Source organism: Tenebrio molitor, chromosome 1 (genome assembly GCF_963966145.1).
Source record: "Tenebrio molitor chromosome 1, icTenMoli1.1, whole genome shotgun sequence".
NCBI lineage: Eukaryota > Metazoa > Arthropoda > Insecta > Coleoptera > Tenebrionidae > Tenebrio > Tenebrio molitor.
Window position 1 is genome coordinate 29,547,220 of NC_091046.1, and position 10,497 is coordinate 29,557,716.

The 10,497-nt window shown below is 32.8% G+C and overlaps 1 protein-coding gene and 1 long non-coding RNA gene across 2 annotated transcripts in view; both read right to left on the bottom strand.

Annotated features, from left to right (window-relative positions):
• LOC138122570 (proton-coupled amino acid transporter-like protein CG1139) overlaps positions 1–4,312 on the bottom strand; it is a 37,403-nt gene extending 33,091 nt beyond the window's left edge. Inside the window, exon 1 of the mRNA XM_069036792.1 lies at positions 4,175–4,312. The gene's annotated coding sequence lies outside the window, so the exon portion shown is untranslated. The remainder of the gene's footprint in view (positions 1–4,174) is intronic.
• Positions 1–10,497, bottom strand: part of LOC138122666 (uncharacterized) — a 326,257-nt gene that overhangs the window by 228,835 nt on the left and 86,925 nt on the right. The gene's annotated exons all lie outside the window — the stretch shown is intronic.

Genomic DNA, 10,497 nt, shown 5'->3' on the forward strand with positions numbered 1-10,497 from the left:
ATTAAACAGGTACCAATCGGTACTTACTGTGTTACAATTTCTAGTAAAATTAGCAGCTGTATGATAATTACATATTTATACTTTAACCTGATGCTGCAAAGGAAAGTAGTATTATGCCTACTATAGGTGCTATTTATAAAAAAATTAACAGTTACAATTGTAATACCAGCGAAATTACGAGAAACGTGCAAAATCATTACGACATTTAAAGGAATTTCATAAAAGAGCGAGGTAAACTGACATTTTTTTTTAAATATTCTCGCCATGATTTCGTTAATATGAAAATTGGAATAGTCCCATTTACTGGAATCCGAAGGCCTCTCTGGACAATTTTCCCAACTCGGATCGTAATACACGTTACGATGTTAAATAAAGTTTGCAACTAGGTACATATATTATAATAAAATGTATATAACTTATTGCATTAGAGTCCAGTGGGGAGCACAGAATTTCCATTGCTATAGTCTATAGTGTATTACGCTACAAGGCACAAGATATATGTACAGTGTGGTGATAATGATAAAGTAAGGAACATAAGTCATAATAGCGTTATCTGATATTTTTAAGAAAATCGCTTGAATCGGTCGATTTTGTTTCGAAAAATGCCATCATGTGACGTGCAATTTGTTTAAATAACGTCATTGGTTTTTGCGCAATGACGTCACATCAATTTTTTTAAATGACAACCCCCACTTTTTTCTTTTCTTTCTTCATATACCTTCCTACTAGATAAACGATGAATGAAAAAAATTGTTACCTTACATAACAATTTTTTTGAGAAAATCACAAATTTTACTTCAAAAATTTAATTTAATTTTTACTGTACAAATTTTAATTAAGTTTAAATAAGAACAAATAAACATCTAAAATCCGGCCAACGAACAGATATACTAATAAAAAAAGGGGATGTGGTCTAGTTGCGCAGAACGATATACGCCGAAGCCTGTTTCACAATGAAGCAGGTTCTTTGCCATATGTCATTGTTACAACAATGTGATATAGTTGCCGAAGCGAGGTTAAAACTAATGAAATGCCGTCAAGTAATTTTTGTGAATGTGCATCAGGCTTTCAAAATCTGCGCACGTTTTGAGCCAATTGGAAGCGGCTATTTGAAATACGCGGGCACTAGGGGGCGGTTTTATTACTATATCTGTGGGTTGGCTCGACTTTAAGGTTAACAATAAAATTGCCCTCCGCCAACCATTTGGCACTCAACGACGCGAGTCTAAACATTGTATGTACACTGCGCTCAATAGTGTCAGGGCTGATTTGTTCCATTTCAGCCCGAATTCTCTGCCGTAAATGTTCTAAGTAAATTATTTGGTATATTAAAATAAACCATCGATTTTAAATAACCCCTTTGAAAAACAATTTTACGTTAAAAATTAAATTAAATTTTTTGAAGTAAACTTTGTCATTCTTAAAAAAAACAATAGGTTGTCATGCTTTAATTTTGTTAAATTAGCAGTACAAAGGAAAGTAGTAGTTACTTATATTTCATTTCATGTTACCTTGTAAACCTTTTTTAACTAAATTTGAAATGCCATGTTGCAAGATGATTCTAAAATAAAAAGTAGGCAATAAATGTCATTTTGACGTTTTTCTAATTTATTTTAAATTAGACAACACAGTAATAATTCTTTGTCTTTCGAGACAAAACGTAGTATGTTGAAGTGCTACACACATTTTAAAAGATCCAAGTAACGATGCGATTATTAACAGATTGATGGACATCTTCAACGTGAGAACAATGAATTTGTATTCGATTAAATCCTAAACTGTATACAGTACAATTTCGACAATTCAGACACACTCTGGTTTTCTATTAATTTTTTTTAATACAGTTTTAATCGATTCGTAGAAAAACGGAACATAAGTATGGCAACATTGTGACTTAAAAATTTTCAAAATTCCTAACCAAACTTTTCTTCAATATACAGGATGAAATCTGTCAGATTGTCATGGCCAAGCATCGTTTTTTTAAAGTTGGAATACATTATAAGGTAACAATTTTTTCTCCCTACCGGTTAGAAATGTAGGCTGTGGATATCTCATTTGAGGTGAGAAAATTCAACTTTCTCGCTAAGGTAAGAAAGTTAATCATGAAATGTTTATGCTAAAACTGTACCAAAATACAAATGTCAAAAGTGTCAAAAGTGAAATAAGTTATTGATAAATGAAAGCCAATTCAATGAAGTAAGTTGGTAGGTCAGTCATATAATCTGGAAAATAAACAGATAAGCTAGGTAGGTAGATTACTTTACCCTGTTTATATCAAATTTTCGAACAAACCTCAAATCTTCAAATGCGATGACAAGTTAATTAAACAAATAACACAGCCTACTATTCAATTCTCAAAATTTTCGTTTTAATCACGAATATAACCATCTTTTTGACTTTTTTCAACAAAGTTGTGCCGGTAGGGAAAAAATTGTATTCAAACCTTGTTAAGAAAGTGTCCTTGCAGACCTTAGGCACTTACAAACCTCGTCTACGACTCGGTTTATAATCTTTGCCTGCGGTCTGCAAGAAACCACTTTCTTACCTTGGTTTGAAATATACTATTTTATTCATCGTTTAGGTACAGTTAATTTCAAAATTATCGAGTACACCTCAAAAATCAAGAAATCGATTTATTACAGTTTTTTCTACATGTAAAGATGCCTTTTTGAAATTTGAGCGTCATATTTTTTATATAGGTTAGGTGAGTTTGACAACATAAAATGTTGCTGATATTTTAGAACACCATAATAGTGTCTGTTTTATGCTCTGCACGATGCTCTTTGCGATGTTATAATACTGGGCTACCTCCGGATCGACCACTTTTCTTCTAATTTGGAAAGAATGAGCATTTTGGCGTTTTAGGTTAGATTAGGCATTTTGTTTGTCAAAATTGACATTGAACATTGACAAAAAATGTAAGTGCATTTCACACTGTAGAAAATTAAGTGTACTTTATAATTTTGAAATTAACTGTAGTATCGATGACCTCATAACTCGACAACAAATGACTGCTTGGAATTTTCTTTGGTAATCAAACATGTATTTTTATAAACTAAAACTGACTTGTCCAAAGACTTTTTCGAAAAAAAAATTGTTTAATTTTTAAGGAATTTATTCCATACTTTTGCCGCTCACTGTATATGAGTTGCTATGAAATATATTATTGTGTAATGTCATATTGACAGCTATAATTATCATCCGTACAAACAATGGCATCAGGAAACTCTTGATGTACGTAACGTAGAAAGTAGAAATACTTTTGAAATTTTTAAAAGGGAAGAACGATCACAGAGCAGTATTATGCTCAATTATTGGGCAAATTTGACGAAACAATAATATGTTTCATAGCAACTCATATATTATTTTAATATGTGTAATGTGCCTATGGCCAGGTTTGGTGGTTGATACCCGGTATAACAGAATCTTTAACTTTCTGAAATTCTGTAGTACTTATTTAACTTATTATCACATAATATTTTCCGCGCGATTGAATTTTTGTTACAAAAAACCATGCAGTTCATTATACAGGGGTATTAAAAATTCTAAAACTGCATTGGTCTTTAGGGGATTATTTCTCTAATAACAACACAGTAGGACATTAATTTTATTTTTCGAACAATGGTATTTTTTCACATACTCATTTGTTTTCTGTGAAAACCAACCAAAGTTTTATGAACGCAACTTTTATGATCTATCAACTACGGTGGTACCTAGTATGTGAAGAAACACGATTCTGCGAAAAAGTAAATTAATCATGAACTCAGATTTTAAATGTGTTGTCACAAGCGAGAATACCTGTTGGTTCACTAAACCCTACTTTGATACATCAAAAAACCAGAATGTCACACCAACATTGCGGTTAGAAATCATTTGCATCTATTTGTTGCAAGTTTTTGAATAATTTAAAATTTTTAAAAGTTGTTATGTACTTATAACGATATGCTGGGCGCTGATAAAATAATTGATAAAACATAAAAAATATCATATGAAAAAACACTTGAATGTGTGACACATTTTTGTTTTGTAACATACAAAGGAAATACATATAAGGAATCAGTTTCAGAACTGTTTGATATAGATAACGACGGATTAACGACAACAAATAAACACCTATACCCTTTTATTAATTAAATGTATAATCTAAAGTATAAATGTAAATACTCGTACTTACCTAATTAATTTGTTTCAGAACAGTTCAATTTTATAAACTAAAGTAAGTTAACTTTGCACTGTACTAATAAGGTTAAGAAACGCGTGGATCGATTTTAGATAAAAATCTTTAGTGAGAGGGTTTACGTTAATAACTTGAATATATGTAACAAGGTACCTACTTTAACGCAGTGTTCAATATGCATACTACAAATATACTTTCTATTGCGAAGGTTAATACCAATTCATGTTTCTGGGTTGAAACCAATATGTATTAAGCAAATTTTAAATCTAGTTTGTGTATAGGCACATGTATATCTTGCGTCAGCAAATAATTTAAATAATGTGTTAAATTTTGCAAAGATATACAGGGTGTCCCAGAATTGCGAAAAAGCTCCATAACTTTTTTGTTATTAAAAATATCAACTTTTTCTTTTTTCTAGATGATAACTAAGCTTCTACTGCATATTCGGAAAATATTGCGGTATATATAATGGGTCTTTTTTTAAATTTGGCGTCGAAGTAGGCGTTGAACGATTGTGAACACACTATACAGGTTACGGATCACGGATCAGCTGTTTAAATCTTACGCTTTTACACGAGTGGTGCGTTCTCAATCGACTCTTCAACGCCTACTTCGACGACAAATTTAAAAAAACACCCTTCTTTACTAGTGGCGCTTTTTTTACAATAATTCCGAATTGCAGGGGTCCCTTAGAATATACTTAAGATAAGAACGTGCTTAGTCGCATATGCCTACTGCGATTTTTTAAATATAACAAACTAAAAATGTCAAAAACTCATTTTTTTCAAATGGCAAAGTTTTTTTGGCAAGCTTTTGAACAATATGAGGTTTGTCTATAATCGAATTTGAAAATCTATAGGGTGCTATCTTAAAATCACTAAAAATCACTAAAATAATTAAATGTTTAATTGTTAAACACTCTTTTGTTGGTTGATTCATCTTTATGGAGTGACCATATTGTGTGATTATCTTTTGTTAAGCCGACTAGATTTTTGTATTGTCTTTTTAACGGAAAAATTGCACCAAATTTAGCGATTTTAGGATAGCACCCTAGATTTTCAGATTCGATTATACAAATCTTATATTGTTCAAAAGCTTGTCGAAAAAGCTTTCGACGAGTGCAATAATAAATACGGGGAGCCATTTGAAAAAAATGAGTTTTTGACATTTTTGGTTCGTTATGTTTAAAAAATCGCAGTAGGCACATGCGACTGAGCAAGTTGTTGAGTAAACACTCAGCACATGCGGCAACCATTCAGAAATCAAACAGCGTCAATCATTTTCATTTATGTGCAACTATTTGGAAGGTACGAATTTTCGAAGGGACCCCTGCAATTCGAAATTCTGGTAGAAAAATCGCCACTGATCAAAAACGATGGCAGATAAGTAAAAACGACCTGCATAAATTTGATTCATAATTTAGCATAGAATTCAAAAATAAAATCAAACTGGGTAGGTTCCGTTTAAAAAAAACATAACTTTAGTGTTTTTATAACATTGAGACACACTGTTTATATACCGCAATATTTTCCGAATGTGCAGTAGAAGCGCAGCTATCATCTAGAAAAAAATAAAAGTTGATATCGTTAATAACAAACAAGTTATGGAGCTCTTTCGCAACTCTGGGACACCCGTATGTAGTACTAAAAATTTTTTCTCAAACAAAAACAATTATTTTGTCATAGAAAGTATTTTTGATAAGAATGTTTAATGTAAGTACTTGAGTCATTATAATTATGTACAGTGGCGAGCACGGAATTTCGCACACATTGGACATTTCACTGACTTAATTTTATTAAAATGAGATACTGGCGACAGTTGCGTGACAGTTTAGGTGAAACATCAGTTATGATCACATATATATCATGCGTATCCCACCTCATTATTGATTATAATGACAATAAAGCTTAGACTAGATAGTTTTTTTTTAATGACGTACAAATTGGCGTGCGAAATTCCGTGCTCCCCACTGTACATTCATACATGTTTACATACCGGGTGTCCGTACGAAAATTTAACGTCACGAATTTGTAATTTTGGAATGTGAGTTAGCGCATAGGGGAACGTAATTTAATATTGATGTGATGTCAATTTAGAAATTTGGATTAATTTGAAAATTTGTAATTGGTTCATAGAATATTTATGTAAATTCGAATCTGGTCCTTAAGCACACATGTTTACTGCCAACTCGTAACATATGTCTACTCATCTGATTTTTAACATAATTATACAGCAGCTGTAGCGAAAAAAATTATAACGCGATGGAACGTGAGTGGCGTAGACAATCGTCTTAAACAGCCGAAGTAATAACTATAGATAGTATGTTTCAAAAAATGTCTGGTCAAGGGTGGAAACACAAAAGCATTGAAAACGACAGGCACAGCTTCAATCACAACACTTTGTTACACACGATTTGTGAATTATGTTGCGACCGGTGGAACAGCAGCAAATGATAGTATCGATAGCTTATTCATACAGAAACCATTTATAATTTTGCTGAAACTGTTAAAACACGTGCTCTATTCGCTATGTCACAAGAAATTTTTGTTCATCACAACGTTCATGATAACGTAATAATGTCACCATTTACCGTTGAATGGTTTCAGTTAAGCTATAAATTTTAAAATATTTTATTTTTCAGAGAGGCGCACTCGAATTCCCGTCTGACTTATTTTTTGTCATAAGGTAATACAAGAATTCCCGTCAGGTATATGTATAATTTATTAACTGATAACGCGAGTTACCGCCAAGGGCAAAAGAGCGCTTAATCCCTTACTTACGAGTACCTACGCATCTAGACGTCGCCAGGTACCATTGTTGTTTACCATTACAAAAAATGGTTTTTACTTCAGAACATAAAAGATTCATCATTGAATCTTACTTTCGTAATAGCGCTTTCAATAACAGAGATTTTTTCGGACGGGAATTCGAGTTTATAATTTGGGATACATTTTTCATTGACGGGAATTCGTGTGCACCGTTTCAGAGCTGTTCTTGATCAGATGTCTTTTAACATACGAAAGAAAGTTGATAGTTCAATGTGTAACAGAGACCTACAAACATTCTCTTTAGTATGAAACAGTATCAACAATAAATTATCTCTTCATTAAATAAATAAAAAGAAATACAAAACTTAAAAGTTGCCAGCCATAATTAACTAGAATGCAGGTATATTTAAGTATACAGGCTGATTCATGTAGCCCGTTCGTTAGAAACTTTCTGATTTCCCAAAATCGTATTAATATGAAAATTTGTACCGACTATCATTCACTGCTCCAAGTTCAAATAAAATATTTTCAAAATGACGACGCTTCTGGAAATGCCGAAAATCGACGCCATCTTTATTTTTTTTAATAAAAAGGCCCCATTTTGACTTCATATTCTACAGCGTGATCAACAAGGACTGAAGCTGTTGGCAGCAAATAACAGCAAAATATTCCCAAAGTATGAAAATTTTTTGTGCGTCAGTGTTGGCACCCGCTGCAAGTTGTGAATGTCAAAAAATTTAGGTTATGTTAGGGGTTGGTAGTTTTAAAACACGATATGTAAGTACAAAACGACCAAAAACAGTATAAAAAGTAATTAGCCATACTTAATTAAATGGCCCACTGTTTCGATATTCATAAAAGCGACAGGCCGTGCCCGCATGCCCCTCCTGAGAAACAGAAACATGTTTTATGCGTTATTATTTTCGAGCTGAAAGTCTGCAGGATGCAGGGATTGGATCCGGGAAAATTTGTAAGGGTGGAACTTTAATTTCTTCTTTAAAATGGTTAGGCAACTTCCATATGACAAGCCTGTAAAGTAAGGAAAAGGAATGACGGGATTTTTAATGGTAAGAATTATTAGGCCCTGCATTAAACGTGCCCAACAAAGAACTTTGGATGCGTGTGTTTTAAATAAGAATCACACCCTTTTGGAGTGAAAGTTTTCGCATTGAGTTTAGAAGGCTTTGTTCCATTCTACCTCGAACGTTCTCGACTACATCTTCTGTGAGTGTAGATGTTCTACCTGTAGGTTTTGCCTTTTTCACATCACCTGTTTGAAGTTTGAAGGTAACGTTGCACCAATCTCGTGCAATGCTGCCTAAACGCAACTAAAGTAAAAACTGGCTCGGGGAACATTTGTTGAAGTTGGTGAAATGCATCGTCCGTGCTCCGTGGAATACTGCCAACCGTTAGCAGCATCAAAATTTCCAGTCCGAAAGTACGCCATACTAATAAAAATGTCTTGCTCTAGTGTAAAAACCAGTTTGATTAATAAATTGATACAAAAATGACACTTGATTTTGAAGTTTGAATTTGCCCGTCAAAATTGACAACTGAAAATGTAATGCTACCAAATTCAGTGAAATTTTTATCATGTTGTCATTGTTGCCAACAGCTTCAGTCCTTGTTGATCACTCTGTACTTTAAATTTTGAGCTTAGAACGTTCTTTTGTCAATACTTATGTGTCATCATTTTTGACCTGGCATCTTTTTCGTAAAAAAGCGGGGTTGCAGGGCTTCATTAAAAAATGTATAACTCCTGAACCATTGGAAATAAATAATTGATTTTTTAAAATTGAATTCCTAAAGGCTTGGCCGATCTGTTGCGCCATTAGTGAAATTTTTTTGTTTCATACGCCTGCTACAATTTTTCACAATTGATAATCAAAAAATGTTGAAAACTTCCATTTCTGACATAAGATGTAAATGTAAAATTTAATTTAAAGCCAGTTTTATTAACATTGTCTATGCCTATTCCTAGCCGTTTTGGCGTAATTTCAATTTTTTGAATAAAAAAAGCAAATGTTTAAGGTCAAAGTGTATGTAATTTCACAAAGAATATTATATCAATTCTTTCGAGATAGTGACTAAGAAAATGTGTAATATGTAGTTCATACTCACAAACAAAAAGAATTTTACTACGCACCAACATCAATTGTTACGATAGTAACATTAACAATCAACGTACCTAAAACGAAATATCGAGCGATCCATTGAATTTGTTATTAAAGTTGGCGCTGGAACTGAAGCCGTAGATCTTTTTGAATCGATGCACTTATTTATGTATAAATTAATATAAATCACGTTACAAAATACTAAACTTCGTCCAGCGAGAGATTGGGAGATTTTAAATTGTATTAAATTAACCCAACACTACAAAATACACTAGAATAGAGCATAATTTGATGGCAAAAATGTTATGCATGAAGGATATATTTTAAATTTTACGTGTGTTAGGTACTACTCCATCTACGTAGAATTTAGTGACTTTTATGTCAACCAATCTCTCGCTGGACAAACTATTTCATTGGAGTTAAACTAAGGGTCCGTTCGTGCTTAGAACAAAATGGTGAACATGTTTAGCATATGTTGTAACATTGTTTAATAAAATAAACATTACCATTGTAATTTTTCTCTTAATCCCCCGAATGCTTAATTCGCCATTTTCTGTTTTACAATTGTCATTAAATGTGACGTATGTCGCGATAGTTCAAAACAAGACATGCCTTGACAGTTCCAGCATCAACTTTAATAACAAATTCAATGGATCGCACGATACAATACTGGGTGCCCCAAAATCCGCGGAACAACGCAATGAGATAATGAGAAAAATAATTTAAAAATTCTATATCTTTTAGATTTGAAGACATGGGGGGCTCAAAAGTCAAAAGGTGCAGCTTTGATTTCATTTATTATAAATATTAAAAAAGATTTTGATTATTTGTCTTTCACTAGCCAGTGACATAATAATTCTGAATAATTGTGATCAGGTTTGAAATTATTTACTTCATTTTTTCCACCATTTCCAAGAAGTGATTTTATGTCCGTTTTACCTCAAATAACGTATGGGAACAAGGCTTTGATTTTTCTTTCTTATTTCCATGGATACAACAAAAATGAAATATTTGCAGACTATATCATTCATTACATTATAAACCAATAAGAATCTTTGATTTTCTTTAGTTACCATGTATTACAGCGGTTATTGCAGTAACCAGGGCGATTTCGAATATACGAACCTTTGTATATTCGAATATACCAACCTTTGTATTTTCGCTCGCCGCCTTAACTTACAAAATTTTTTGCACTAGCCGTCACATTAACGTCACATTAAATTGCTCTGCTACTGAATGCGCCCAGTCGGTTTTGGGAATCTGTTTATTTATTTATTTATTTATTTATTTTATTCATGATATAGTCTACCCGTATACAACTCGAGGATGGAAAATTCTCGATTACTCGACGTGTTGCCGGAAACACCACTCGATCTACGATCTCGTGGTGTTTCCGGGTAACACGTCTCGTATAATCGAGAATTTTCAATCCTCTAGT